We start from the raw sequence: 15253 nt of genomic DNA on the forward strand, positions 1-15253 counted from the left end.
TCTCGTTGGTGAGGTATAAGCGTCGAGGCTGGTAGGCCTGGATAGCGCTACGTAGACCAACATCAGTGGATGGTGTTTGTCGTATTCGTAGACTACCTGGGCGTATGTGGCCTACGTAGCCTAGTCTACAAAGCGGCTGTCAATCAATCTCGCATCATCCTCGGTCAGCATGAGGCCATCGCGCAGCCTCGTAAGAAATGAAGAGGAGACTGCGTCGTTCTGGTGGACGAAGTGCACTTTACGGTGCGTGATGTGGATATCATATGTAACTTTCGTTAATGTATTCCTCCGGGGTCGAGCAATGCTTCAATATAGCGTGCTGAACAGGGTGTCGGAACGGAACGAAAACCGAAAACAAAAAAACGAAAAAAACGATATTTTTGACCGGAACGAAAACGTAACCGAAACTTTATTATTTCGTTCCGGAGTGAAACCGAAATTTTTTCAATCGTTTTTCGGTTCACGAGAAAACTTCGCAGTCCGGAACAACTGAGCTCATGCAATGTGAGCATATCTCAGGGTACAGTATTAACGCGTACCTCATGCAGCAATTCCAAAGCAAAGATATGTTGAAATTGTGCGAAAAACGAAAACAGTGGCAACCAGAGATGTTGATATTAGCGCAAGTGGACTTTTGCGGGCCTGTCACGCAGGCCAAAGTGGAGAGGGCATTGTCGGCGCTGAAGTTCGTTACAGCGAAGGCTCTTATGAGATCAGAACAGCTGATTTAGGCACCATAGTTGCCCGCCGCCGCCCGTGTCCGTGACCACTATCGCGTGAAGTAAGAAAAAATAAAATGAGAAACAAATTTCTAGGATCGGATGGGATTTTAACCCGCGTCCCCTGCGTGGCATTCGAGTCTTCCACCACAGTGCCACGCAGGTGCTTATAGCTCCTTCGCAAAAATACTCAATACAGGCGTCATGTCGGGCAAGGAATCGTGTTAACATAGGTAATACAGCGTGGCAGAAGAGTAAAACGACAACCAGCCATCACACAATGCTAATTCCGCAAAGAGTGTGTGGTTTAATGCTTCCCACCCACTGCAAAGTGCTCAGCCATAGTTCATCGTCATCAGCCACAGCACAAAGCGCACATAATGCCTTACAGATGTGTAGCGGCTACTACGATTCTCCGAAGAATCACGAAAAATGACATAGTGGGAACTTCGGGACTTCAGAAAAATTACGATGATTTATGGCGTAGTGGGTACCCTGCATGTGTACTTGTATCAGCTGCCCCAAGAGACTCTACAACGGGCTCTACAAAGTCAGCTCTTCCAACTTTCGCTGTGACTGTGCTGCACACTCCGCGCAGGCCTGGCAATCTTTTTATCAAAACAGCGGTGTCGCACATCACAGAGTGCACTCAGTGACGTGCTGCTTCTGAGATCGTGCTCACTCCCTTGACACAAAGCACTGAGCCCACTAAAAATCGTGATTGAATTTGGAAAAAATAAATACTATGACTTTGAAGGGTATACTGGTTTGTGCTAGTTGGTAGGAATTCATATGTACAGTTACTTCCGCTCCTCTGAAGAACATGTTTTACCCTTGTCCCGCTTTCTTAGGAGGAAGGCAAGTAACTACATCACAAATCAAATGTTTTTTTTATGATTACTTTAGCTTCAAATTTTTCCATAAAAAAAACGTTACGAACCGTTACGGAACATTATTTTTTCGTTCCGGAACAGAAACGGAACGGAACTTTTTGCGGTGGAACGAAACTAAAACCGAAACGAAAAACATTTCGTTCCGACACCCTGGTGCTGAATCATAGGAATACAAACGTCATGTTTATTAGACTGCTATAAAAGCGGAGCCAAGACTGAAACTACAGACGTTATTCTGATATGACGGCTGTATCGTAGGAGTACACATCGTAGGAGTATCATGTAGTGTTTATTGCTTTCTAGTAAAATTAGATAGCCAGCACCACAACCACAATTGACGTTGCACCGATAATACGCCTGCGTAGGCTGTTTTTCCAAACCAGTTTATAGACCTGGCGTGGCTCAGCGGTAGAATACCCGATTGCCACGCAGAATGCTTGGGTTCGATTCCTGCTGGGATCCTAATTTTAATTCTTTCCATTCGTTCAGTCAACGCTGCCGATGTTAGTTTTCCTTAACGCTCTAGCATTTAAGTTACCAATGTCTGTTCTAGCCGCTCCTGGGTAGATATAAACTGTCAATCACCCGTGGCGCATACCCGTACACCGCGGCCCGTGGTAAACGGGTATTTGCCACACGTGTCTAGTGGAAAGGGTTTGAAGACGTACACGACAGGATTTTAACGTCATTCATGTCATGACCCGGCAATCATATTCGTCAAATTCTCTTAACCTCCTATGCAAATTTTGGTCTACACCAAGTTTAAGAGGCGATCATGAGAGCACCGAGACGTAGGCGGCTAGATAGATAGATACGTAGATAGAAACGCTCAAAGTGCCAGAGATTCGCTAAGAAATGCTTCGCATTTAAAATATGCGAGAAAGTGGCAAACACACACTCACATTGAGTTTGTGCGTTCGCCACGGTTTAAATTTAAAATCGAATCATTTAGTGTCAACAAACTGATTCAGAAGTTGCACATTTTGTCTGACAAAATGAAGGGATACAAAGCCTAGTTCTCTAATACTGCCAAATGTAAACTTAACTTCAAGTTAACCAATCCAATATTGCAGGATTCAGGAAACTGTTTCCTTCACAAAAATCGCTTTCACCAGAGACATTCAGCCTTACAACTCACATATCGCCGTTGAAGTGCCACGTTGTTCGAAGGTTCTCGCTCGAGGATTGTTGTTCACTTCAGCTCGCAGTAAATGTTCGACGTTGCGGCTTCCAGGTAGACGGCACAGACCGAGCACTTGCAAATTATGGGCGTATAGTCTCTTGTGTAGAGGCGTCGCAATCCACTGTTTCAACACGGAGTTCCTAGCACTGCTAGTAGAAATAGAACGCAACTATCAACGTTAAAAAGAGTATGCGGGACCACAATTAGTCATTCATTTCTGAATGCTGGAAGCAATCTAGCGCTGGTAAAAATGATCTGTGCGTGGCCGTAGAATTTTACAGACGCTCTCTTTTCGGCAAGTAACAAAGCAAGCGCGCATCGTTAACTCACTTCATGCAGCGCTCACAAAGATGAGGACAAAATTATAAGCACGTTGATTTTCGGTCGTCCCACCTACATTTCCTTGGTGTTGATAATAACATGCCTCCATCTTGCGCGTACGCTTCCGAGTTGTCACTGTCTTTGTGACTACACGCAGCCGACCATTTGGGTGTGAGCATGCGCAGCAGCAGACACGTCATATTGCTGTTATGCGCAGCAGCACAGGTAGAGCTGTGCTAGCGCGTTTCTGTGCCCTAAGGCATTGCGCTTCCTACAATATTTGCTAGAAGGAACTGTAGCGCTGTGGTCCTTCAGCCGCCATCGTAATGACGGGTAGTACACGGATTTGCCTATAGTATTCAGCTTGCGACTTCGCACTTGTGGCTTTGTCTATTGTTGTGTTTTGGCTTCTGTTTCGGATAAAAGAAGGGCTCGTTGTGAACCTCGTGAGGTGATTTGAATAGCCGAGCCTAGCGGGGTCAAGTTGGTCAGGTGGGACTGCTGAAAATTTGCTGAACTTCGTATTGCGACAAAGCGGCGCTGCAGGCCACACGGAACCGAAAGAACGAAGCTTAGACGAATCCGTGTACTAGCCATCATACACATGCTTGTTGAAGCGCCATGCGCTGCAGGTCCCGTAGATACTAGCGCCAGTTTTTCCTCTAGTGTACTTTTATGAAATTCTACACCCATAAGCGTGTGCAGGGTTCTCCAGGGGGGGGGGGGGAGAGGTCAAGTCTCACTGTAGCGCCCCCCCCCCCCTGTTCTTCGAGTCCGAAGAAAAAAAGAACAAGCTCCACCATGGATCCAAAACTAAAAATGGAGTGATGGCGTGCTTCTCACAAAGGTGTGCCATAGGCCCCGCCTTTCCAGGGCTAAAGGTAGGAAGTAAACTGTTCTTTGATTTCACCATCAAGGGTCCTAGGTCGCCATTATTGTCAAAAAGCACGCGTAGCCACAACCCTGCGCATTAAAGAATGACGTGAAAGGTCCGACTGAGTTAACGTATTGGGCAGAACTGGTGCCCCCCTTCAGGCGATAGACCCCCCCCCCCCTTTGCCCTATTCGTGCGCACGCCTATATCTATGCCCTAAAGAGCGCAGCAGCGGAACTTCACTGATAGAGTACGTCGCTGATAGGTGACATCACTGGTAGAGTAGCACGTCACTGTGGACTCTGGTTCTGGCAATAGCGATGCTCGAAAAATAGTAAGATCCGCGAAGAGGCACGGCGTAGGTTACTGGCCCTCCCAGTGACACGGGCCGGCCACTGACACTACTAACAAAATATAGATACTTACGCAGCGCAAGGCAGCCCCATTCACTTTCGTTCAAGTTTTGGCGGCGGTACGACATCATACGTGTCGTTTCTGATCAGGTCATGTGACTCTCCCACATGAGACGGTGACCGAAAGTTTCGCTGCTGCACGCATTAGGGTACGTAAACACGCGTTGAGCAGAGCTGTCTCTCCAAACGATCGGCAATTTTGGCAAAACATGAGTGACGAATGCAGTGCCGAAGCCGGCTAGCGCGCAACAGCGGATTTTATCATTACGCGACTGGCAGCGAGCCACCGCCGCCGCCACTGTGGCTCTGTCAATGCTAAGTTTCTTTTTCATAGCGTCGAGTAGGTGTTCTGAGATCCAGATCTCCGTTGTCGTAGGAGCTGAGGAAGTGGCCGTAGCCCAAGGGCTGGCGGCCACCTAGCGGCGATGCCACCACGACAAATCCTAGACAAATCAATGTTCTGCCTTCTAACTTTGCTTTCAGCTACAGGTATTACACTGACGTCATCGAAGCCGCCAATCTGCTGTGTAAAAATCACTTGTAAATGTTACGATAAATTTCGGTCTGCGTGTCTCCAAAGCACAGTGGGAGCTCCGAATCGTACAGCAAAATGGCGTAAGCTGACGTCACTTGATTACGCCCGATACACGAAAGACGCACTGCAGGAACCGCACCATGTAACAATTATTTTCATTCGAAGTCAGCTGACGTTGCAGATCACTACCGTAGGAGGGGAGGAGGGGGGTCAACCCCACCCCTCCCCCCAAATCTTCAGTTTTGCATGTGTATATATACACGCACACATACAAACACACGCACGAACCAACATAAACCCCCCTCGCCCGCCCTCTTCCGAAAAAAATTATGTCTACGCCTCTGTTGTAGATCATGGAAAATGAAGATAATATTCCCGGAGAAAGGTCTGGACGTGCCAGATTTCGGCACCTCTTGGCGACGAACAATATGCCGACAGACGCAATGCCAAGGGACGCCGGCAGAGCCACAACCTAAATAAGAGGACGAAAGTCGAATGACGACAAGGTAGTGCCCCAACGGTAGCATAAACGTGAGATCGTGTAATTTACGCCATTCATGCCAATACACACATTCAATATGCATGCCATGAAATGTATATATATATATATATATATATATATATATATATATATATATATATTACGCAGCAGAAAGCACATGCCAGGATATCATGTCATCATATGTATATGCCATATGAATTCATGTGGGAATTCAAGTCATACCCTTGATAGATTATTCATATTGTGTCTTGAATGCACTCTTTATAGCAAGTCATGACATGTTAGTCACGGTGTGCGTTACTCGAATGTCACAACATTCACGCCACGACGTGCATAACATGTCATACATGTCATGACATGTTATTCATGGTATGTTAGCTATGTAGGTATGTCCTTATACTTGGTTAAAAGAAAGGCCATGTCGACATGAGACCATGTCGACATTTATACTGTTCATTTCACGGCATCTTTATCATGCCATTTAGTTACGTTGGGCATGCATGCCACACATCTTATGATATCCCAGTTAAAGAAACGACCACTGCGGCATCATGTCATTTTGCTGCTCATTTTATGACAGAAAATGTATGAATGCAATGACACTCACGTTATAAATGTCATTCATGTATGTAACACGTTCATGTCACGTCATGTGTGAATTCTCATATATAGCAAGTTAATGAAAAGACTACGAGAGCACCAAAACATACATACATACATACATACATACATACATACATACATACATACATACATACATACATACATACATACATACATACATACATACATACATACATACATACATACATACATACATACATAGATAGATAGATAGATAGATAGATAGATAGATAGATAGATAGATAGATAGATAGATAGATAGATAGATAGATAGATAGATAGATAGATAGATAGATAGATAGATAGATAGATAGATAGATAGATAGATAGATAGATAGATAGATAGATAGATAGATAGATAGATAGATAGATAGCCAAGAAGTGGCTCGCTTGTTTAGTGTCCTCATAAACGCTTCCAACAGTGCGGAAGAATGCCACAAGAAGCCTGTTCTGTTGTGCATGTTGAGCCTTTAAAGCGTGCTTCTCCGCAGAAAGAGTCTTAATGTGAAAAAGCCAACTTTAACGAGCTTTTCTTTTAGGGGCAAAGCTCCTTAAGGCGGCACCCGTTCGTCCCTCGTAGTCGTAGTAGTCGTAGTGCGTAACCAGTCTTACGCTCTGACCTCCAAGGTGGTGCCGGTGGGAGATTTTTCCTGTGCGTTGTTGAACAATAAAAAATTCGCAGCGTGCGCGTTAACTAAAAGCCGAATTCTTCTGTCTCTCATTCCCCATTAGCAGCCATTGGCATGTTCCAGTAGGAAACGTTAGTAGAAGTAGAAGTGTAAGTGTTAGCTAAAAGCCGACTTCTGTCTCTCATTCCCATTAGCAGCCACTGTTTACCTCCAAGGTAGTGCCTGGTGAGATTTCTCCTGTGCGTGATTAAACAATAAAAATTTTGTTCAAAACGCCGTTGATTGATGAAATAAACCAATGAAAGACGCCAGATGTTTTGTAAAAGCAAAACGAAAGAACGCCAGATGTTTCTAAAGCAAAACGAAAAGACGCCAGCTGCTTAACGAAAGACGCCAGATGTTTTCTAAAGCAATGGTTTTCTAAACAATGAAAATTCACAGCGTACATGTAAAATTAAAGTGAGCTGCAAGTCGTCATAACTCATCGAACCTTTAGTATAAACGCGCCCGATCTCACGTCGGTGATGATGTACTGGGCAGAATTCACGGAAGATTCACGGTTTACCGATGAACCTCCGCAGCTTCGCCCACTCATCATCATTCACTCCGTGGATATGCTGTGATTTTTTTTCTATTTCGAGGATGGTGGAGTTGGGGTTGCCAGCCTGGGAATTCATGTCCCAAAATTACTCTGCAGTGGTTACTTGAACACCGTCAAGTCATAGGAAACGTCATGTCAGACAAAATTGCCAAGGACGCCCGTTGTGTTCAATCTACCACACATTCGTTTTCCCGCGCCGACTTCAGAGCGCATGTCTCACTTACCAGGTATTTAATATAGGTTGCTCTTTTTTATCATTGACCTTGATCACCAATAGACTCTTCATCTTCCTTGTGAACAAGCTGCGCCACTTAGCGAAGCCGCCGCGAATCCCACATTTGGCACATAATATACAGATTGTCCTTTTTACAGACAATAAATTTTTTTATTGCTATCACAGTAACGCACCTATCGTCTTACTCTACGCTGAGCGGAAATACGTTGCTGCTGCTAAAGTCATTTTGAGGACATTAATCAACAAAAGTTTGTTAATAAACTTTTTTTTATCAACTTGAGGAAGAGAGAGAGAGGTTTATTTATAGAAAGTCACAGTCGGCCTGAGCGATAGTATGCTCTAGCCTGCTACTCTACACCGGGGGTGGGGAAAGGGGAGAAAAAAGAGTGATGGATGACGATGGTAAGGGATGTGAGTATGTACAGTCCCGTCAAAATGTCGCAGTGCTATAGCCGCGCACCCAGTCCAGTGGCTTGTAGGAAGGCTGCGACAAATTGCTTATATGGGAAAGTTGTAGGCTGTTACAGTTTACGGCATACATATCTTTTTTTAGAAATCCAAAAATCATGCGCGATTTGAGATGTCCATCATTTGCCCGATCCAGGTTACATCTGAACCGAGCGCGCCGCACAGCAGCAAAGGTATTCACTTTGTCACGTCAGACTAAAACTAACCGCGACGAATAAGTGATGAAATATGAATCAAATTAATGCCTGTCGAAGCAGATCTGGTCAAGAAAAAATGGCAAGTCGTCCGAGATACACGAATGAACCGCTTATCGTAAAAACAGTGCAAGCGACACAAGGACGAAGGAAGACCAAACGGGACGGGCGCTGTCCCGTTTAGTCTTCCTTCGCCCTTTTGTTGCCTGCGCTGTTTTAAAGATGAATCCTAACCAACTCGCCCAATTGTCTGTTATACTGAACCGCTTTAATGGCGAAAGCCTTAGATGCCACATCAAACGCGAAAATTGACCGTCGGCGACTACACGAGTGATAACAAAAAATCCCCCATCACGTGATGCCGTCACTATGACGTCATGCATGAATATTGCGACATCACGTGATGACTTTGTGACGTCATCACGTGATGTCGCTTCGAAAAACGTGGGCCAATCGCGGAGGCAGTGCAAAACGAGATGAGGTGCAGAAAGATTTCGTGGACGGGGAGGATCAATACAGCGACTCAAAAGAAGATGGCTTTCGCCTTCGAGTCGTCTTAGGCGAGCGCATGAGGGACCCTGTAAGTTTTTTTTTAATCGGTCAAGTGCTAGCACTAGGCTCGCCTACTTATAAGCGAGCGGTTTTTGTCTCCTTTCGTCACCCCGAGCGCGCTGGAAGCTTCACAGGTTATGTCACGCACGTCATGGCCCTGAGTCTTTTTTTACCCCTTGAACGTGTTGGCCACTACTTCCAGTTCATACATGAGCAGCGCGGGCCCGCGGCGGGAGCCCGTGTTGGTCGCGGTACTTACACGAAGATCATCCGCCGGTGAGCCGCTCGTGAAATCAGCCAATACATGTCGAGCCCGCATGCTGCGTAGCTGGTCACGGCATTGCGAATGACGTAGCAAACGATTTTTGGCAAAAAAAGTTGGTGACGATATTGTTAGTTCCGTGCTACATGCGATGAAAAAACATTTTAATCACACGTACGCAGGACCCTTGACTACACAGCGGCAACGCTTTTTTTTTTACTATGTTCAGAAGGTGTTGCAGGGCCCCTTTAAAAGCAAGCGGACCTTACAAATGCTTGCAAGATGTTAGCGTGTGTTCTATGATTCCCCATTATATCGGACTAAGTTGTTTTTCTTGCCATTTTTTTTTCTTATGCATACTATCCTTTCCCAAGTGAAGGACAGCCAAGCAAGCAATCCCTTTGTTAACCTTCCCGCCTTTTCCTTTTCCTGTCTCTATGATCTGAACACTCAGCAAGAATTCACTATCGCAAAGGTGCGGTGCGTGTTTTGCAACATTTGGTCAATTATCTGAGCGTGTAGCATATTTACCTTTTATTGCGATAGCAATTATATCGACAATCTCGGCTGGTTTTTGCCGTCGCCGCCGTCATGCTGCGTATATGTATAAGTATGTATCGATATATAAAAGTCCCAAAGAAAAATTCCGGAAGAAGCTTCCGAAGCGCGGAATCGAACCAGCGACTTCTCGATCAGCAGCGCGTGGCTCTATCCACTATACAAAGTGAAAATCGTTCAGGTGGCTAACGGCGAACATTATATACACACCCTTTACCGTAGTACTCGGAGACGGCAGGCGCTAATAAGCGTTTCCTCATTACCAGCGAGATCGCGCTAGGAGCGCAACGGGCGCACTTAAAGGCGTCGGCCACCTCGCTCGCTTGTTCTATTTGCGCAGGGAGAACCTTGCCCTTCCGCTGTCTGCTCGCGTAGTATTTATATACACCATTTACTTCAGCGTGCTTTCTTACTGACCAGACAGATGGCGCGCAGCGCGCTTTAAAGGTCGTCGCCCCGCTCCTACGAACGACGTTGCTCTTCGCCCTACAGGGCGCACCCTAACAAAAATGTGTGTAGGCAGTCTATAGGCTGTCTAAATTTATTTTTGTAAGGGTGGTCGCATTCGTGCGTTTATATCGAGGAAAGAAGGGGGCGGGCGGGGGGGGGGGGGCAGAGCTGGGGGTTGTCTGTCTTGTGCTTTCCCCGCGATGTCCGCGCTGAAGTCCCAGAGCGTACGAAGGTCACTTCGCTCGCTGCAGCGGCCGCGTTTGCGAAAGGAGCGCGCTGTTCAAACAGAAATAAGTAACAACTGTGACAGTTAGTTCGCGCTCGTCCTGTGTGTACCTGTTCATTCGTTTCGTGCGTCCTGCTTTATGTTTGAGCAGCGCGCTTCAAGTGTCGAGCTGTGACGCATGATAGTTCGCGCTCGTCCTGTGTGTGTTCTTTTCGTGCGTCCTTTGCGTTTGAGCGACGCGCTGGAAATTTTGAGCTTGGTTCCGTTCTTCGCGTTACATTCCAATTTGTTGCTATCGCATTCATTGCTTCGCCGTTGCGGCGAAGCAATGTGGTTTGTGGTTGTCGGAACTCGCACTGTTCGCAAGTTCAAGTTCACAAGAAGACCACCACCACGCAGTGCGCGTGCCTAGACTCTTTTATTATTCCGTCTTGGAAAAAATAGAGCTCTCTGTACAAACGCTGTGACAAACTACATCTCTGCACCCGAGTGCACAAAACATGAACAATGCAGGTCAACATGAATGAAGATGTCTTATCTTTTTTATCATCTCAATATGACTGACCATAAAACTGACCCTCTTCAACTGGACGTACAGCAGACACGACAAAAAGCAACGGACACGGATGATGAACAAACAATAAAAGGAGAAAAAGCAAGTGACAAGGCGGCAACCCAGCACTTCTGGAGTAAGTAAAAGACACGCTTTCCTCAGTGTCACATTGGCGAAGTGAACAACACCACGTACAACTACAACTAAGCAATTAAAAGCTTGTTTATGAAAAATGTCGAAGATGTTAAAGATCCAAGATCGCCACTGGCACAGAAGTAAAAAAAAGAGTGAGAGAGTGAAAGAAACCACAACAAAGCTAGATAGATGAGCATAAGAAAAACAGAAGCTCTAATACCAGCACATCCATCAGGCACCATGAAGTTTTTCAAATGATACCCCCAACATGAAATGACACAAGACAAATGAAATTCAGCCCCGACAAATGATCAGAACAGAGATTGAGGCAAACTGCGAAAAAAAAAAAGAATTATGCAAACGCAGGAAAAAGAAACAAAACATAACAGAAACAACTTCTCTGTAGGCCCAGTAGGCCCCAACAGTTATTCCTGACCACGATGAACTAAACAGTTAAAACGTTTACCTTATTGCACAAAGCCTTTATAAAAAAAAAGGAAAGGCTCTCAGCTGCCTAAGTAATTGAAAACTGCGATTGCGGTAGAAAGCTGAAAGAAGTAACGATTTCAAATAGAGGAAATGACTGCATAACTCAAACCTATACTTAAAGAATGAAAAGGCATATATACAATACTTTGTAGGCTCCTGCTGCAGTCTGCTTGCAGTCGCTTTCATCTTGTGATGATCAGTTCTACAGAACACCGCATTTCTTCTTTTCATGTTCCCTCTCCACTTCTAAGTACAATCCACTGCACAATCAGTCAGCATCCCTCCAAAATGCTACATATGATCACCCACAGTCAAAACTTCATCAGTCTTTCCTTTATCAGCACTTCCCTTGCACCTAAAGCCCCTTCTTCACATGAGGACAGTGTCACGGACCCAGTGATCTAAAAGCAAAAAACAGAGGGGTGCCATCTATTGGGAATGCCATAAACCACAAGTGTGACACAGATACCGTTAAGTAGTACTATTTGTATGCTTTCTTCTTTTTCCTCTCCCACACAATATTGCAGCCCTACACCAGAACACTTTAGCAATGATATGCAGAAACCATTGGCCACCACAACACGCTAGACATAACTACATCGCGACACTTCGACCAAGGATCCAAGTCAACTAGCCATACCACATTGGAGGCCAGTTAACAGCTCAGCAGAACACACAGAGACATGAACCCTTCATTTGCATTAGAGGAAGCAGACTGAATATATTCTGCAAGAATAGTAGACTCTCGATAATCCAAACTTTCGGTTAATTCAAATTTTTCGTCGGCCCGCAATGTTTTCAATACATTTGAAAGCCGCTTAATTCAAAATGCTCCAATGAATTAACCTTGTCATACGTTTTGCTTGTACATGCTGAGAAAAACCTGCCGCATTTGTCCTTTCCAAACCTCCTTGGTTGCTTCTAGCTGAACATTTATGTTCTTATATCACTAACTGTCGCAAATGAAGCCAATTGCCTCCCTGCATGTATCAAAGCGGCCAAGCTAGTCAACCACGCACGCCAGAAATCGTGTGCGGAACACGTACGTTACTTTCGCCGCAGTACACCGGTGTTCTGCGAAAAAGCATGCTAAGATTAGGAAGAGGCTATCAGCTGTCGCAGGACACAACACATTTCGTCCTTCAACTACACACACGTGCACGCACCGTATAACAGTGAGTACCAGTATGATCGCAGACGCCTCAAATCTTTACTGGCGGTCACTCAGCGCTGTAATTTCGAGGTCCCTCCGTTGGCAGGTGTGTATACATGAATGTTTCATTACAACACAGGTTGGTATTCTGCCCCAAGTCATATTTATGAGAACGTCTGATAATTCAAACAAAACCCCGGGGTCCCCTCGGATTTGAATTATCAAGAGCCTACTGTAATACTAGCAAAGAAATGTGGGGAAACAGGAGAGTGCAGCTGTTGAGAAAAGTGCTGAATGCATTGAAAGTGGGAATAATAAGCAAAGCATCACCATAACTAACGACACCAGTGATTCGACACAACAAGGTAACAGTGAGGCAATCTGGGCAAAACAGTACATCAGGCTTGGCAAAATCAAGAAGTTCCGTTGAACGTTTAGAGAGCTTAGGTGAATAATTGAAGCTGCATGCTCTTTTCTTATTCTCCTTAGTACATATTTTTTTTTTGTCCTAAAATGAAGAAATGCTATGTATTCTTGACTGCGCACAAAATGTCAGTGGCATCCCCCCCCTCCTTACACTGACAAATAGTACTACAAATGAGTTTCGCACAAGAAAATGAAAATGTTTTTGTACCATTTCAGAATGCTTTCAAAGAAAATGAAAGCGTCAAAACACCCAGTGTTACATTCTAAAAAAATGTAATGAAAAAATGACAGCACTGCCAGGAAATAAATGTGAACGCACAAAAACGTACAGCTTCCAACTGGCATAACATGACACAGGCCAATCAAGAACATTGCTACCTGTCATCAGGTAGCGCTGTTAGCATAAATGTAATGTCAGATGCAGAGTTCTCTAGGTCCGCAAGCCTGCTACTACAACATCATCAAGTGCTCCTTGAAAACACATTTGCATTGTTATATATTCATTTTGAAAATGTTTGCCACGGTTAAAACACTGTGCTACAAGACTCCACTGTATAATAGTAGGCCATACTCCTGTTATCATGAAAAGCAAAAAAAAACCCTTCAGCAAATCTAAAAGCAAGAACAGTTGCTATAAACATTGAATCAGTGATGACCGCTTGCATCGGTAACACTCCGATGCTGAGATGATACAGCACACTTTGCGAACTGTGCTGCAGATTAAGTTAGTAAAACCCTACCACAAAAAAAGAAGATGTGTTTTGTTTTGTAAGAGCTGTATGGCAGCGTATCTGTACAACTTGGACAAATAAATGACACAACAGCTTTTTTAAATTCTGCACTATGCAAGAGTTGTTACAACACTGCAAACAAGACAGCACATACACCACGGCCAAGAAGCTCTGACAACATACTGATACAAGTGATGGAATTCCTAACACCTGCACACATCTCCAGCAGAAGGAAAGCACTTAGGAGGAGAGACTCATTAGTAGCAGCTCAAACGAGCAACCAGACAGCAAGTGGCAAAAAAAAAACAAGACATCAGTGACATCTAGTGACACAGTATGGCACTTTGGAATATGGAATGCAAGCAAGCTCACTCATTCAGTCACTAGGCAATCATAGCACTAGTTTTGAGACACTAGTTGAAAGCAGCATTCAATGTACCCTCAAGTTGACTACAGTACTAGCAAGGTGATGTGTATGGGGACGGAAGAATGTTTCTCCTCCTAAGCGCTCCTTGCAGCGATTTCCAGTCATAAGCAATGTATAAGCACATTCAATAATTTGGGTTATTTCACAGTTTGGTCTTCTATGGATCCGTTACAGCACTTTAGAGGAGGTCAATGTACATTGCAGGTGACATTTCCTGCAATATTGTTTGGTAAGTCAATTCAACACACCTGCCAGGTGTGCAATTTGCCATACAAGGCTTGTGGCAAGAATTCTGTAAAGTCTCTCCATTCTGCAAACAGCGTCACTGAGAAGAAAAGCTCTACTACAATGTCTAAAAGTACAGATGAAAATTAATATGTATTCTTTTACTTTGAGAAATGTGATACCTGAAGATACCATCCTTATCTGTTTCAATTGCATGAAACTGCAGTTCTTTCCTCCCAGAATAACCCAATATGCCTAATAATGTATATCTAAGGCACAGATATAAAATGACAATGCACTTTTCATATCTGGGCAAGCCAGAGGTCAGGCAGGTCAAAAAGAAGAAAAGCAAAGTCTGAATGGTGCCGAGTCATACAGAGGAGCACTGTGTACAGCCAACAGAAGGTGATGCCAATGACAAAATTTTAAAAGTGAGAATTGGGTAATGTGTTGTACCGACTGTCCAAGAGACGTTTCCCCTCTACAGGTGTCATTAGAAGGTCCATTTAACGTCATACTCATGGTGACAGGCACGCAACCAACTGCTATGGACACATAGCATTAACCAATGTCACTTCTTTTTGTCGTAACCTAATATTCAGAAACGTGTCCCACTGGAAGCTCTTCCACTCCGAAAGTCAGACAAGAAAGGCCAGGCCAAGAAAGTCTTGGCCTGGCTGCAGACAATTCAATGAATGTCAACCAGCTGAGAGAGGTAAGGAATAAAACTGGAATTTAGAATCTCAAGAAGGAAGGGCACCTAATGGAGGATATTTTTAAAAATTCACAATTTTCATGACATCCACAGGATCCAAACCTCAACCCTCTGTGTATGAGGAGCTAGTGCATTCGCCATGGCACATATTACTCTGTTG

General features: G+C 44.6%; 1 protein-coding gene across 1 annotated transcript in view; it reads right to left on the reverse strand.

Moving 5' to 3' along the window:
* LOC119394127 (glycine receptor subunit alpha-2-like) overlaps positions 1-3253 on the reverse strand; it is a 304765-nt gene extending 301512 nt beyond the window's left edge. The window contains exon 1 of the mRNA XM_037661378.2: positions 2751-3253. The gene's annotated coding sequence lies outside the window, so the exon portion shown is untranslated. The remainder of the gene's footprint in view (positions 1-2750) is intronic.
* Between the last annotated feature and the right edge of the window lie 12000 nt (positions 3254-15253).

This window comes from Rhipicephalus sanguineus, chromosome 5 (genome assembly GCF_013339695.2).
Source record: "Rhipicephalus sanguineus isolate Rsan-2018 chromosome 5, BIME_Rsan_1.4, whole genome shotgun sequence".
Taxonomy (NCBI): Eukaryota; Metazoa; Arthropoda; class Arachnida; order Ixodida; family Ixodidae; genus Rhipicephalus; species Rhipicephalus sanguineus.